The sequence below is a fragment of the Narcine bancroftii genome, chromosome 14 (genome assembly GCF_036971445.1).
Source record: "Narcine bancroftii isolate sNarBan1 chromosome 14, sNarBan1.hap1, whole genome shotgun sequence".
Lineage (NCBI taxonomy): Eukaryota > Metazoa > Chordata > Chondrichthyes > Torpediniformes > Narcinidae > Narcine > Narcine bancroftii.
The window spans coordinates 55,972,316-55,989,691 of NC_091482.1; the positions used below are offsets into that span (position 1 = coordinate 55,972,316).

At 37.6% G+C, this 17,376-nt stretch overlaps 1 long non-coding RNA gene across 1 annotated transcript; it reads right to left on the bottom strand.

Moving 5' to 3' along the window:
- Positions 1–633: 633 nt before the first annotated feature.
- On the bottom strand, positions 634–8,329 carry LOC138749200 (uncharacterized). Its single transcript, XR_011348474.1, has 2 exons — positions 7,988–8,329; positions 634–859 (listed from the first exon to the last, which is right to left on the bottom strand). It is a non-coding gene; the product is annotated as an uncharacterized lncRNA (long non-coding RNA).
- Positions 8,330–17,376: the final 9,047 nt, after the last annotated feature.

Genomic DNA, 17,376 nt, shown 5'->3' on the forward strand with positions numbered 1-17,376 from the left:
ACTTTTTAAGAAGGTAACAATAGGTCAGATTTGTTAGTTTATTTGGGGTATTCCAAATAGATTTTAGTAAGTAGTCTGAACACGAAGTCCCATGTGCAGTTTTAAAGTGAGTGTCCATGGGATCCAAGCAAGTTCATTTAAAAGGTAGGAGAAAACAAAGTGTAATGTTCAAAAGTATCTTTATTAACCAGAGGCATTGACTACAAAGCCCCTGGCTTTCTGTACGTGAATGAATAAGGCTTATACATGGTGTTCATAATTAAGAATGTTGCTGCTTCAACAAAATTGGCAGTGTGGATTCTAGGCGGAAGGGAGAAATCAATGGAGTGGTTGAACAGAGCAGCTGATGATTGCAAATCCGTTCAGTAGAATATGAGTCAACGTTGTTGAAGAACACAAACAGGTGAAGGGAATGCATAGAAGCATTACAGAGAAATGTGAAGAAAGAAAAAGGTCTTGATGTGCATGTCCACTTACTTGAGTTCTATAAAACCGAAAAAGAGAAAGAAGGAAGGATCTATTTGTCATGATAATGAATATGTATGAGATGTACCGAAAGTCACGTGGTATGAGAAGGAGATAAGAGCACAAGCAGGAGAACAAAGGAAACTGGAAAATAAAGACACTGAGAAGTTTACCTGATAAAACTTGCGTTTGATGTTTTATTAACTTCACATTTCGGGCCACAAATTGTCCTCAGCAGAGAGGTTTGAAACCAAAGGGCACATATTTACTGGATGAATGAAAGGGAAGTTGAAGAAAAATTATTTCATCCAAAAAGGCAGCAGTATTCTAGACTCGTTTCTGTAAAGGCACTGGACCGTAGAGGCCCTTATCATATTTCATAGTTCTTGAAGGGCTGTAATCAAATTGAAAGAGAGAGCGATTGGGAATGGAAGTAATCTGAATAGATCCACTCTTATTCAACTTGGACACAAAGATCAAATGATCTCCTTCCACGTTACACGTTAATAACATGGTAAATATTTATTTTTCCTTTCATTATTTCCCATACGTTAGTGATAGAAGAAAACAGTACAGAGTGGCAAGTTATCAAAAAGAAAATATGAGAAGAAAGGAGATTATCAAAGATTGATGATTGGGAGTTGAGAGAATGACTAAATGAGATCCACGGCTCAATGTTTCAAATTTTGAACGCCATTTGACAGGTTGACGTCTTACAGTCAAGTCAAATGTCATTTTCTCTCAGCCTCTCCAGCAAGGAATAAACCAAGAGGCATGGATGGCGCAAGTGGGTACACTTAGTGTAGTGATGAGTGTCACGCCTTCAGAGCACCAATGATCGAGACCGGGGTTCGATTCCCATGCTGTCTGTACGGAGTTTCTACATTCTCCCCTTGTCTGCGCGGGTTTTCCCGAGGGACTCGAGTTTCCTCCCACCATTCAAGGGGTGTATGTGAATTGGGTGTAAATTGCATGCGATGGACTCGTGGGCCAAATGAGCTTTTACTATGCTGTCTGTCTAAATTAAAAAAAAAAAATGAAATTGAAGAGAGATGTACATACATAGATATGGAAAGCACCTGGGGGGGAAAACATTAGGCAGATCCTAATGTGCCTTAGAATTATTATAGGACAGAATACTTTGCACCAGATTTATGTGCTTCCCATTATAAGCTTGACAGTCCCTTCTATTCCCTGTCCAAATAATTCTCTGCACATTGTCTTGTTTGCATCCATTTGCTGCTAATGCTAAGCAATGTCATTACAATTCTGATCCCCTCTATGTCCCTGCTGCCTTACCAGGGGGCTCTTGCTGTATGATAATGCCACTGAGTTTCCCTCCACACACAATTCCATTTTCTATCCAATTGTCTTTCTTTAAAAAAACATAATTGCCCGCGATATATTTTAATTCCACCAAGCAAGTTGCTTATTTTTCCCCCAATTCACATTTATCTCAGATAATGACTTTAGTAGATTTCCAGATTTTTTGCAATGTTAATTTGTTCTTTATCTCCCCCGCTTCTCTGCTGATTTGTATCTGTGTTTTGTTTTTACTATGTTAGGTATTGAAGGCAAGGAATGATACCAGATGCCCTTCCTGCTCTTTACAATGAACTTCACCCCTGAAGCAAAGAAAAACAAGTTTCAGAGCTCAGGAGAGGTAGGAACAATACTGCCCAAAATCGTATTCTGGCCCTCACATTATGACAGAGAGAGCATCATTCACATTGACTTGAAGGGGAACATAGACTGCTTTAGAACAAAACAAAATCTGATTAAGTATAATATGTAACAGTATGGCAAAATAAATTTTCAACAAATCCTACATTATATGCACTTTGCTATGTCTATCATATAAATTACAATTTTGACATACAAAAATTACAATGCAGGTACTTCCCCACTTGCGGCCTTCTGCACACATGACCAAATTTTTAATATAAAATTTATGCAGTTTATGTTGTATTTGTTACACTATAGCAGGGAGACAGAGAATTTAAGAGCCAAAATGCATGTTAGTCACCATCCCAGGGTCTGTAGGCTGGACACGGCCATCTTGATTCCTGTGCTCATGTGCGAGTTGGCTCATATGCGGTGGGTTCACATATTGGGGTTCGGTGGGCGCATGCATGGTGGGTTCGCGTATTGGCGATCGGTTGGCGAGAGTCAAGGGCCCGAATTCAATATTGTCAGGGCGCTCAACTCTCATGCTTGCACCAACCAAATTACAATACGTTAACCCACCATGCATACCCCAACTGAAGACTCGCACAGGAATCAAGATGGCCGCAACCAGCCATCAGACCCCGGGAACCTGACTGAAAAGGTGAGTATGGACCAGAATGAAAAAAATATTTGATTAAAAAGTTTGCTTTAAGACTTTAGTACTCCACGTGCGTGGGCAAAATTCCAACTTAAATCCATAATCGAGATGCAACTAATCCTTTGGTCCCAATTATGGTCAGAAGTTGGGGAATAAACATAAGAAACATAGAAAATAGGTGCAGGAGTAGGCCTTTTGGTTCTTCAAGCCTACACCGACCACCTAAGGGGCTGACTCCACCTGGCCGACTGTCAATCAGCCGACCTGAATATAGACATGAGCTGGCCCCTCCTGAGCCAGTCACACAGGGAGCCACCAAGGCATGAAATGGTGTTCAGACTTTTACTGGAATAAAGCCTGTTGTACAGTCTTTCAAATTTTGTGTTTGCTTACTGCTAACTCAGGACACCACAATATCATTCACAAAACAATCTACATCTGTGCTCAAGAAATCCCCTCCCAATGTGACTTGTTCTTCCCATCTTCCTTTTTTCATAAAAATTACCTTTTTGAAAAGGCTTTTTTTCCAACCTCCTTGTTTCTTTTTATATCCTGGCACATTTATTTTTCTCTCTAGTTTAAAGATGACATTATATCTGCACATTATCTGATGGCATGGATGGCAGAACTTGCTTAGCGTAAGAGCCACATATGACAAACTTTGAGAGCCACAAGACATGAAAAAATATGATGTACCCAAAATTTCCACCTAAAATGTAGGTTTTGAGTGATACCCTTTGTATAAAAAAGACCCAAAATCTGGCACTTACTGCTGACCAGTGGATGCTGACCATATTTTAATAGCCTGTTAAGGTTTAAATTTTATTAGCATATTTTAAAATAAATCACCGTCAGCTCCCGTAACAGACCATTTCAAGCCTATAAAGAGATGATGGCAGTCGGACTGGGTGGATTGACCCCACGGAGGAGCATTGAGATTTCATTGATAACTAACAGGATATGCTCAAGACTGCGTCAGTGCCAGCAGGAAGATGGCAATGATGTTGAGACTTTGCTGTGAAGCTTCCCAGTACAGACCTGGCATACAAGATGACCTGATTTTGAGGTGAAACTTTTAAGTTTTGAGGATCATCTATCTGCTGGCATATGTGGTACACGTTTTCACTCTTACATCTACATTTATTTATAAAAATTTGATTTAAAATGTTAAGAAATACAAGTAATAATATTTATTCATGTATATAGTATTTAAACTAATAATTGGTATTAACTTCAATAATTAAAAAAAGTACACCCACTGTATATACATAAGTAAATTGTTGAATTTTGAGAACCAGTTTTTAGGGAAACATTTGGTGGGGGGGAGGGGAGGTCAACTATTACTGTTGACCAAAGTACTTGTATTGTTCAAGGCATCGGGAGCTCAGATGGGTGGACAGGTGGCCAGGACCACATGCTAAGTCTGCTGTTGGGGCATCAGAGGGTTCGGATGGGTGGGTGGCTGGGTCTGGGTGGTAATTCTGCATTTGGCCAATCGGGAGTTGCAATAAGAGGGCGGCTGAGTCATCAGGAGTTCCAGTGCGCAAGCGGCAAGGGTGTCGGGAGCTCTGTGGGCAGGCAATTGGGTCAGACAAGAGTTTGCAGTCAGGGTGTCGTGAACTCAGATGGAAGGGTTGCCTGGTGGTGGGAGCTTGGATGGGAGGGCGGCCAGGGCATCCACGCTAACATGCGGCTCTGTAACATAACCTGTAGTTCATGCGATTCCTGTCTCAGCCAACCTATATCTGCAAACTGCACATTATATGTCAGAGCCGCGGTTTGCCCACACCTGTCACATGGAAAATCAAAAGCAAGACTAGACCATCTTTTGCTGAATCCAGTAAATACATGGAAAATAGCAAACCAAATGTAGATAAAAATAAAGTTACGGCAGAGCTATTTTGCGTTAAAAAAGATCCCTGATAGAAAAGATATCATTTATGGTTTTCAGACTACAGGCATGTAACGGCACAATCAAGGAATTTTGCCGCTACACGGGCAGTCTAAAAAGGAATGTGCAGGAATTTTAAGTCAGTTCCTATACCGCGATTTATCCTGCAAGGATCCCTACAACGTTTCAGAGGTAAATCGTACCAGAAAAATTCATTGATGGTCATCCACTCTACTGCACGTCCAACCCCCCCCCCCCCCCCCCCCCCCCCCGGGACTGTTGCACTCAGGTACTTGCAGTCTCAAAAGGTGCCCAGTGTGAACAACCACACGGGTAGTAATTATGTTTTTTTTTTGCGAGCTTCCCGACATTGCAGTCTAAAAACCATAACTGTAGGAACAAATCTTCTCTTTTCAATCTGTAATTAAATCATTACCATATTTAACTGCAAATGGAGACAGGGTATTTTACCCTTAGGTGACTCAGTCTCGCATCCCAACATTGAGATGATGGATATAAATAAACTGCTTAAATTTTGTCTCATGATTAAGAACACCACTTCAAACTCTCAGTGGGTAACTTTCTTTAAATTGTCTGATTTTCTTTAAAAGAAAATTAAGCTTTATAGTAAAGGAATTGAAACCAGTCAAGTTCAAGCAGTTACAATGTATTTTGTTAAAATGTAGCATCAACATCAAAGTGCAACACATGGATCATTAAAATGGCAGTACATGAATGTACCCCTAAGGCTCATTTGGATACAAAGCAGTATGGCCTGCAAATGTTTCAGTTACCAAACAAAAAAATAAGATAATAATGTCTTTAACTTATATTTTTGAAAACCCCAGTGTAGCTGTTATTACAGCTTTTGGCTTTTTGGTGCTGCCTTTTACAGTATTTAATACTGTATGCTTTGCTAACGTATACTATTGGAAATTGAGAGGAGCAGATGTTTTGCCACAAGAGTTGCCTGGCAGCTAAACCCATCTCTGAAGAGCCCTGAAATATTATGTCGGTTTAAATAAATCTTAATAAACCACACATTTCTGACTGTAGAGAAAGTGAGTAACCTAGGAGGCATTCCTGAATATTACGAATGTGTTGAAAGAAATTAAAAATTGTCATCAATTTGAAAGCCACAACTTCCTTTAAAAATGCAAATATGACTGAATCTGAAACAATCTACCCTTTCTTCATGCCATGGTTCTTGAGTACTTGCATTTAGCATCTGATGTTCTATACTTTTCCTCAAGGGAATTTTGTGAGACAAGCATTTAGATTTACATCCACTTTGTTAACTCGTGTAACATTGTATCTGGCGACAGTCCCCATATGTATTGCTGAAATCAACACGGAATGTAGTCAAATTTACTAAATTTAGCTTGCGATTGACTTAAAATTTTAAATGAGCTATAAAAAAAACTTCATTCCCATAATTAGTATTTTTTGAAGAGATAGTTGTCAACTTCAACCAGTGTTTGATACAAAGAGCTGTCACTTTATAAGCCATACAACAATTTCACAATGTTTGCGGTTTGTGAACATGCACATAAATGTGTTCTTTATTTCAATATCATTGTAACAAAGTTCCTGTGTCTAACATTTGTTTTACATTTATCCCTTAAAGGGTAAAATAGTAAGTTGTGACTTTTTAAATATATACATATACATACATTAAAAAAAATGTACATACATATATATATATACACACACACATATATATACACACATATATATTTATATATATACTACACAGCCAATTTCCCAGAACACAGTCTGTGTCAAAGATCGGAATGGGAATAAAGGACTCATCCCGTTCTGGCATTTTACCTTCTTGACTTCTAAATATTTTCACGGATCACCTGCAATCTAAACTGAACTGCAGAATATCCGTGAACAACGGGCTAATGAATAGGATGTCACTGACAACGTCGCCCCAGTGTGTTATACAGCATGGTCGACATAGTGGCGTCGCACGTCCCGCCTCTTTACAAACCTTACTTCCGGTATTCTGTCTAAACTCGCGGACAGATACGGATATTTAGAGTTCTGGTCATTCCTGTGTGAATGGCCGCTGCCGGAATGTAGGGAGACACTTCAGAACATAAAAAAATCACACAAAGCCTATGTAATAAAAATACAAATTTTTGATTTTTTTTTCCCCCTGTGTGTTCAGTTCAGTCAGTGATCAGGTTATCACATTTTGGTGATGCTTGGCATCAGACATTCCATTCTAATTAAAACTAAAGAGTGAATTTCATCCACAAGAAGGGATATTCAAAGATTTATACTTGGCTTTCATGATCCATTTTGTCAAGTTGTGCTGATATATGAACTACATCATTTTTACTTCTACTACAACATTATTCAGATTTAAATACCAGAGGTGAGAGGACAATAATCAAGGAGGGAATTACACATAGAAACATAAACAAAGAAACAAAGAAACATAGAAACAGGTCATTCGACCCTTCGAGCCTGCTCCACCATTCAACGAGATCATGGCTGATCTTAAAGTTCAGTACCCCGTCCCCGCCTTCTCTCCGTAACCTTTAATACCCTTATACTGAAGAAATAGATCTAATTCCCTCTTAAATAGATTTAATGAACCTGCCTCTACTGCCCTCTGTGGCAATGAAATCCACAGATTCACCACCCTCTGGGTCAAGAAATTCCTCCTCATCTCAGTCCTAAATGGTTTGCCTATTATCCTCAAACCATGGCCCCGGGTTCTGGATTTTCCCATCCTTGGAAACATCCCATCCGCATCCATTCTGTCCAGTCCTGCCAGAATTTTATAGGTCTCTATGAGATCCCCTCTCAATCTTCTAAACTCCAGCGAGTACAATCCCAATTTGCGCAATCTTTCCTCATAAGTCATTCCTGCCATTCCAGGTATCAGCCCTGACGGGTCCAGTGTTTATTGATGATGCAGATTACAGGAATAAAATAGTTTTTTTTATTATTGTGTCTATTTGAAGGTTATAAACTGTAGTATCTCCAGTACCAACACCTTTTTAAAGATGACATCACAAGGACTAAAATATTAAATCTGTGCCTCGGATATTTTTGTACTGTTAATGCAGATTTTTTTTCTGAAATTATTGAAAGCTTGAGAGAGACGTGATGTCAGGAGCTTTTGAGACATGAAGAAAAAAAACTGAAAAAGTAATAAAGAAGCAGTTGAGCAAGAGAGTTCTGGGAAATGATGGGTAAGCAGAAGTGATTAAACATGTGGGATAAACTCAACAAAATGGGGAATTGAAAATACATTTTTCTTTCTTCTCCATCTACTTAGCACCTACCATTGACGACATCTGGGAAGGTATAATTTCGAGGTGCTAGGTAGGATCTTATTAAGTTAATGCTGAAGAGGAATTTCTTCACATGCAAGCTTGCTCAGCAGATATCCAGTATATTATTCAAATCATGAACTCGTCACGAATGAGCTGTCTTCATCCAGTTTCAGGAAAGTCCAACTATTAACTAGGACCTAACTAGGTATGAAGAACAATTGAGAGATGTAATACTATTTTCTTCTTTTTGTCACATGGACAGTGATTCCAATTGTTGTGTCCTTCCCCCAATCAGGGCCTGAACTCATCATTTGCAAAATGGTGCCATGAAATGATATTTGTTTGGGTGGCCTTGGCAATACACAATGACCAAGGTGGCTTTGAATTGTGAGCAAAACTTCATAGTTGATGCTGTAATAATAAGAGCATTTATTCCCTGCTACTGACATCTGTCAATGAGTGCAAATGAGCAAATCGTGAAATCAGTTTTAATGCCAACTGTACTAATAAAGCTTTTCTTCTGAGTGCTGCCAGGTTCCCCCAAAACCTTCCAGGCAGCAAGAGTATTGGGTGAATATAACAATGGGTGCCAGCTACTGAATGCCTGTGGCAGTTTGACATTTGTTTACAAGTTCATTGCCCTTTTGCATGTGTGGGTTGCACAATGGAGTTGAGACATCTGTTAATGGTAGACTTTAACAGCCAACCTTTTATTTGCTGCGGGATGATAAAATAAAAGGCAGAGTACAATCCCACAGAACTGGAGTTATCAAGATACCATACATTAGGTGTCCATAGTTTTGGAAGGGAATCTCTTTTTTTTTCCCAGAGGTTCTTTTTATTTTTTATTTTTCACACTATAAACCACATTGATTAAGATACATACATTTTTCTTTTCAAATATATACAGTGTCGTTTTCTACCCCCCCCCCCTTCTTCCCATCCCACCATCCCTACCTCCCCTCCCATTCATTTAAAGTACAGAATCTAAGATACATTAAACCTGTCAAACAATGTTGTCACTCAATAAAAATAAACAAGAAATTCCACTGAGTCAATTCTTTTCATTTCCTTCTCCTTCTGTCATTTTAGGTGGTAGATGTCCCCGGTAGGTTTTCTCTATTGTGTTTCATGTATGGCTCCCATATTTGTTCAAATATTGTAATATTATTTCTTAAATTATATGTTATTTTTTTCTAATGGAATACATTTATTCATTTCTATATACCATTGTTGTATTCTCAAGTTATCTTCTAATTTCCAGGCTGACATAATACATTTTTTTGCTACGGCTAGGGCTATCCTAACAAATCTTTTTTGTGCACCATCCAAATCAAGTCCAAATTCTTTGTTTTTTATGTTACTTAGGAGGAAGATCTCTGGGTTTTTTGGTATATTGCTTTCTGTGATTTTATTTAATATCTGGTTTAGATCTTCCCAAAATTTTTTCACTTTCTCACACGTCCAGATTGCATGAATTGTTGTTCCCATTTCTTTTTTACAACGAAAACATCTGTCAGATACTGTTGGGTCCCATTTATTTAACTTTTGAGGTGTAATGTATAGCCTGTGCATCCAGTTATATTGTATCATACGTAACCTCGTGTTTATTGTATTTCTCATAGTTCCAGAGCATAACTTCTCCCTTGTTTCCTTCTTTATCTTTATGTTTAAATCTTGTTCCCATTTTTGTTTAGTTTTACCATTTGTTTCCTCATTCTCCTTTTCTTGCAGTTTAATATACATATTTGTTATAAATTTTTTTGATTATCATTGTATCTGTAATCACATATTCAAAATTACTTCCCTCTGGTAACCTCAGACTGCTTCCCAATTTGTCCTTCAAGTAGGATTTCAGTTGGTAGTATGCCAACACAGTATCTTGAGTTATTATATTTATCCTTCATTTGTTCAAAGGATAGTAATTTATTTCCTGAAAAGCAATTTTCTATTCTTTTGATCCATTTTTTCTACCATTCTCTAAAGGAAAGGTTATCTATTGTAAAAGCGATTAGCTGATTTTGCGTCAGTATTAGTTTTGGTAATTGGTAGTTTGTTTTATTCCTTTCTACATGAATCTTCTTCCAAATATTGAGCAGATGATGTAATACTGGAGAATTCCTACGTTGTACCAATTTTTCATCCCATTTATATAATATATGTTCAGGTATCTTCTCCCCTATTTTATCTAGTTCTAATCTAGTCCAATCTGGCTTTTCCCTTGTTTGATAAAAATCTAATAGGTATCTTAATTGTGCGGCTCTATAATAATTTTTAAAGTTTGGCAGTTGTAAGCCTCCTTGTTTATACCATTCTGTTAATTTATCTAGTGCTATCCTCGGTTTCCCCCCTTTCCATAAAAATTTCCTTATTATTTTCTTTAACTCCTTGAAGAATTTCTCCGTCAAGTGTATTGGCAATGCCTGAAATAGGTATTGTATCCTTGGGAAAATGTTCATTTTAATACAGTTTATCCTTCCTATTAGTGTTAGTGGTAAGTCTTTCCAATGCTCTAAGTCGTCTTGTAACTTTTTCATTAGTGGATAATAATTAAGTTTATATAGATGGCCGAGGTTTTTATTTATTTGTATACCTAGGTATCGTATTGCTTACATTTGCCATCTGAATGGTGATTCTTTCTCAAATTTTGAGAAATCTGCATTATTCATTGGCATTGCTTCATTTTTATTTGCGTTAATCTTGTAACCCGACACTTCTCCATATTCCTTCAATTTCTTATATAATTCTTTTATTGATATTTCTGGTTCTGTTAAGTATACTATAACGTCATCTTCAAATAAACTGATTTTATATTCCTTGTCTTTTATTTTTATCCCTTTTATTTTATTTTCTGTTCTTATCAATTCTGCTAGTGGTTCTATAGCTAACGCGAACAATAAGGTTGATAGTGGGCATCCTTGCCTTGTTGATCTGCTTAAGTTAAATTGCTTTGATATATATCCATTTACTGTCACTTTCGCCAATGACCCCTTATATAATGCTTTAATCCAATTAATATACTTCTCTGGTAAACTGAATTTTTGTAATACTTTGAATAAATAATTCCATTCTACTTTGTCAAAGGCCTTCTCTGCGTCTAAAGCAACTGCTACTGTTGGAGCTTTATTCCCTTCTACTGCATGAATTATGTTAATAAATTTACAAATATTGTCTGTTGTTTGTCTTTTTTAAATAAATCCAGTTTGGTCTAGATTTACTATTTTTGGTACATAGTCGGCTAATCTGTTTGCTAATAGTTTAGCTATTATCTTATAATCTGTGTTAAGTAAATATATTTGTCTATATGACGCTGGTGCGAGTGGATCTTTCCCTGTCTTTGGTATTACTGTAATTATTGCTGTTTTGCATGAATCTGGTAAGCTTTGTGTTTTATCAATCTGGTTGATTACTTCCGGGGGGGAGGAATTAATAAATCTTTAAATGTTTTATAGAATTCTGTTGGAAATCCATCCTCTCCTGGTGTTTTATTATTTGGTAGTTTTTTTATTATCTCTTGTATTTCTACTATTTCAAATGGTTCTGTTAATTTATTTTGTTCCTCTATTTGTAATTTTGGTAGTTCAATTTTAGTTAAAAATTCATCTATTTTGTCTTCTTTCCCTTCGTTTTCAGTTTGGTATAATTGTTCGTGAAGTTTTCATTAATCTCCGTTGGATTATATATGATTTGTTTGTCTTTTTTCCTTGATGCCAATACCATTATCTTAGTTTGTTCTGTCTTAAGCTACCATGCTAGAATTTTATGCGTTTTTTCTCCTAGTTCATAATATTTCTGTTTTGTCTTCATTATGTTCTTCTCCACCTTATATGTTTGTAGTGTTTCATATTTTATTTTTTTATCTGCCAATTCTCTTCTTTTAGTTGTGTCTTCCTTCATTGCTAATTATTTTTCTATATTTACTATTTCCCTTTCCAACTGCTCTGTTTCCTGATTGTAGTCCTTCTTCATCTGGTTACATAACTTATTATTTGCCCTCTGATGAACGCTTTCATTGCGTCCCATAGTATAAACTTATCTTTCACTGATTCCGTATTTATTTCAAAGTACATTTTAATTTGTCTTTCAATTAATTCTCTAAAATCCTGCCTTTTAAGTAGCATGGTTTAATCTGCATTGATACATTCTTGGAGGGATGTCCTCTAACTCTATTGTCAATATCAGGGGTGAGTGGTCCGATAATATTCTAGCTTTATATTCTGTTTTTCTTACTCTGTCTTGCATACGAGCTGATAACAGGATTAGGTCTATTCTTGAGTATGTTTTATGTCTACCCGAATAATATGAATATTCCTTTTCCTTTGGGTGTTGTTTCCTCCATATATCCAAAAGTTGCATTTCTTGCATCGATTTAATTATAAATTTGGTTACTTTGTTCTTTCTGTTAATTTTTTTCCCAATTTTATCCATGTTTGAATCCAAATTAAGGTTGAAATCCCCTCCTATTAGTATGTTTCCTTGCGTGTTTGCTATCTTCAAAAAAATATCTTGCATAAATTTTTGATCTTCTTCGTTAGGTGAATATACATTGAGTAAATTCCAAAACTCCAAATATATCTGACATTTTATCATTACATATCTCCCTGCTGGATTTATTATTTCCTATTTTAATTGGTACATTTTTACTGATTAATATAGCTACTCCTCTAGCTTTTGAATTATATGACGCTGCTGTTACATGTCCTACCCAATCTCTCCTTAATTTCTTGTGCTCCATTTCAGTTAAATGTGTTTCTTGCACGAATGCTATATCAATTTTTTCTTTTTTCAGTAAATTTAGCAGTTTCTTCCTTTTGATTTGGTTATGTATTCCATTAATAATTAAAGTCATATAGTTCAACGTAGCCATTTCATACTTTGTTTATCTTTCCTTTCCGTTTCCTCATCATCACCTTTCCTTCTTATCCATTTCTGCTTTCTTGTTTTGAACACTTTATAAGACAACATTTCTAAAAATTCAAACATTTCCCTTATTCTCCTATCTAAAATTTCTTTAACCCCACTATCCCCTCCCCTTCCTGAGTTGACCTTTATCCCTTGTCGGGCAACCACTTCTCCCCTCTCCATTTGGATTTGCGAATTCACTCGCAAGCGTCAACTGATTTCGCAGTGACCGTAACTCCTCCCCACCCAGCCCCCCCCAGAAAAGATTTCAATTTTCATATATAACAAAGGTCACTCTCTTAATTCCCTCCTTACTTCCTCTCTTCCCTTTCATTCCCTTATTAATTCTTGTCTATACTCTATATATTTTCCTCTAAATACGGATACATTCATGTATACCTTCTTTCTTTTTCTTTGGCTTGGCTTCGCGGACGAAGATTTATGGGGGGGTAAAAAGTCCACGTCAGCTGCAGGCTCGTTTGTGGCTGACAAGTCCGATGCGGGACAGGCAGACACGATTGCAGCGGTTGCAAGGGAAAATTGGTTGGTTGGGGTTGGGTGTTGGGTTTTTCCTCCTTTGCCTTTTGTCAGTGAGGTGGGCTCTGCGGTCTTCTTCAAAGGAGGTTGCTGCCCGCCAAACTGTGAGGCGCCAAGATGCACGGTTTGAGGCGTTATCAGCCCACTGGCGGTGGTCAATGTGGCAGGCACCAAGAGATTTCTTTAGGCAGTCCTTGTACCTTTTCTTTGGTGCACCTCTGTCACGGTGGCCAGTGGAGAGCTCGCCATATAACACGATCTTGGGAAGGCGATGGTCCTCCATTCTGGAGACGTGACCCATCCAGCGCAGCTGGATCTTCAGCAGCGTGGACTCGATGCTGTCGACCTCTGCCATCTCGAGTACTTCGACGTTAGGGGTGTAAGCGCTCCAATGGATGTTGAGGATGGAGCGTATACACATGTATACACACTATATATATATACACACATATACCCCTTTACACACATACATATAGTTCGTGGTTATTTTTACTCTCGTTACATGTCTTCATCTCTCTGCCTGTTTTGTAGTTGTTCTGCAAATTTTCGTGCTTCCTCCGGATCCGAGAATAGTCTGTTTTGCTGCCCTGGAATAACTATTTTAAGTACCGCTGGGTACTTTAGCATAAATTTATATCCTTTTTTCCATAGGATCGTTTTTGCTGTATTAAACTCCTTTCTCTTCTTCAGGAGTTCAAAACTTATGTCTGGATAGAAAAAAAATTTTTGACCTTTGTATTCCAGTGGCTTTTTGTCTTCTCTTATTTTCTTCATTGCTTTCTCCAATATATTTTCTCTTGTTGTATATCTTAAGAATTTTTCTAAAATGGATCTTGGTTTTTGTTGTGGCTGTGGTTTCGGGGCTAATGTTCTATGTGCCCTTTCTATTTCCTGTAATTCTGGTCTCCCTAGGACCCTGGGGATCCAATCTTTTATAAATTCTCTCATATTCTTGCCTTCTTCATCTTCCTTATGGCCCACTATTTTTATATAATTTCTTCTATTATAATTTTCCATTATATCTATCTTCTGAGCTAACAGCTCTTGTGTCTCTTTAACCTTTTTATTAGATTCTTCTAATTTATTTTTTAAGTCCTCTACTTCCACTTCTATGGCTGTTTCTCATTCTTCCACCTTGTCCACTCTTTTTCCTATATCTGACATGACCATCTCTAATCTATTCATTTTTTCTTTTGCACTTTTAATTCTTCTTTTTATTTCACTAAATTCTTGTAATTGCCATTCTTTTACTGATTCCATATATTCTTTAAAAAAAATATATCCATTGTCTTGCTTTCCCTTCTTCTTCCATTTCTCTATGTTCTTCTTCTTCTTCTTCCTCTGGGTTGTTTCCTTGTTTTCTTTTTACTCTCTTCTTTCTTGTTCTCTTTATTTTCTATGTTCTCTTCCTGTTGTTGTGTTGCAGCTGTCATCCTCAGCTGTGGAGATCGACTCCTCAGCTGGTCCCCCCTCCCGTCAGTGTTTTTTTTTATGCGTGGTTGCGCACTTTTACTTGGCTCCGTGAGCCATTTTTGTAGTCCTGAGCTCGGGACTTCAACTGACCTTAGGGAGCAGGCTTCTCTCTCCGCGATGGGCCTCCTCGGATAGGTAAGGCCTTCACCTTCTTCTTCCGACGTTCTTTCTTCTTCTCTTCTTCCCGTTACTTTCGACTTTTCTTTCTTCGCTGCCATTTTCTTCCCACCTTTACTTTCACTTTGTTTTAATTTTTATGCTTGTGCCTTTGCGTATTGTGTATTTTTTTTAAACTTTTCCGGAGAGGGCTGGAGTTCCCTGACCGGCCACTACTCCATCACGTGACTCCTCGGAAGGGAATCTCTTTCAATACATCTCCAAAATGGCAGACAAAGCCTCCAACGATGGCATCCTTACAATGGGGAAACCTGTATTCCACTTGAAGCCATAGAACAACTATGTGTGGCATGAAAAATAAAGCTAATTATTCAGGCCTCAAAGTAATGAATGCCTGTGAACTCCTTCAGACAAAAGTATTGGGATATACAATAAATATCTCAAACTCCAAACGAGAGATGTTAATGACCATAATAATATTACACTTCTAAATCAGTGATTGCTTTATATTTCTACAATGGAGGTTGAGGATGAAAGTGCAGGCATCTTTACTAAATGCCAGTACCACGTGCATTAACCTTTACTGGGTTTCAGGATGACGCCTCTGGTAGGATTGTGCTATCTGCTCTGAGGTTCTCTCACATCTTTCCATGTTGGTTACTCATTCCTCCAGCCATTCATCAATCCTAATGGTATTTGAACATCTGGGCAGGAGGTAGTGTTCCCAACACATCACTCCCTGAAGACTTTTTATTCAGCTTAAAGACCACAAACATCACATTTTAGTTCAATCAAATCAACCAACGACCAACTTGCACGTAAATGATGTTTCCTTTGAAAAGCATTTGAGGGGATTGTCTTTTCTGCTACAGAGTACAGTTACCCATCTGCGGTTAATATGGACCATTCCTGAAGAGTTGAACTCAAAAATGACAGTATCTGTGTGGTGCTATACCACCGGCCAACTGCAGGGGGCAACCTCTGTACCTGCAGGAGTGTACTGCTGGCCGACTGCAAGGGGCAACCTCTGTACCTGCAGGAGAGTAAAGGGGACAGGACTACACCTGGCCGGCTGTCAATAAGTCGTCCTGAATGGATCAAGCCCCACCCGGTCAGGTGTCAATTATCCTCCGGGATATAAGCCTGTGCTAGCCTCCGAGTTACTGCAGTTACTCACTCAGAGTTACAGCCAGCCTGGCTCTGTGGAAGTCTTTGTGGATTAAAGCCTGTTGTACAGTCTTTACCTCGTGTGTGTGTCTGGTTCTGTCTAACAGCACACCACACTCTGTAATAAATAAGCACTGAATGTTGATTGATTTCATAATCTGCTTTCTTAATACTTTACAGAATTGCTCTTACAGCTTCATTGCAAACAAGGTAGGCCTGTACAATTTACATAACAATGTAAGCATACTCATTGGCCTCCATATCAGAAGCAAATTAACAACCACAGGGCCCAAAAAGTCACATTCCCCTAATTTTGTGCAACTTTATTTTAAATCAACTGTTTGTACCATCTCAAACACAGCAAATTCCCAGTTTGGATGACCACATCTATTTTTAAAATTAAGTTTTTAGTGCATATTTTGGCAAGTTTATATTATTACATTAACAAATCTCTGCAATATTACACTTTAAAATCTTATATGTTAAATCCCTGCTTTGGCTTGGAAGAAAAAGTCAACATTATCAAAATGCATCAACTGTGTGTCCTATGTTTCAAAAAGCAATCAACTTCATTAGTGTTGAGGCTGCAATTTGACAGAGGAAATCTGAATGAACTCTGCTTCACCACAGATGATAAACATCAGTAGATATTTAAAGCCTTTTTCACTTGCCCTTTGATGCATTTTGAGCAATTGTTCTATTTGTCAAGGTGAAAACTTACACATATTCTGAAAAGGTATTTTAAGTTTTAATGTTTATGGTTTGCATGATTCGATTTGTAACCCAGTAAATTTCTTGCGAGATTCATAATTTTATTTTTTCATTATGATGAGTTTCAGGTTTTCTTTTGGAAAGAGAACACCCATTCCTTTGTTCAAAAGGATATTTTTACAAGTAGTCCTAGTTAATGTATTACAAAGTTGAAAATAAAAAAAGGAACAAAATATATTAATAAATGACAAAAAAAACTATAATATTCTCAATTTCTGCCTTGTGATTCAGCAGATACACCAATGACCGAGGAACATTCTATTTTAGCTCCTTGATATTTGCTGATTTCAATATTGTCACTCTTGTCCCAACGTTTTTCTTTCACTGCAGCATTAGAAAGTATGTGTTCCATTTCAAAAATCAAAAAGTCAGCTTTTACCAGCTTATAAGGCTTCTGAAAATGGGCAACCAATATTTTGATGCAGCAAGTA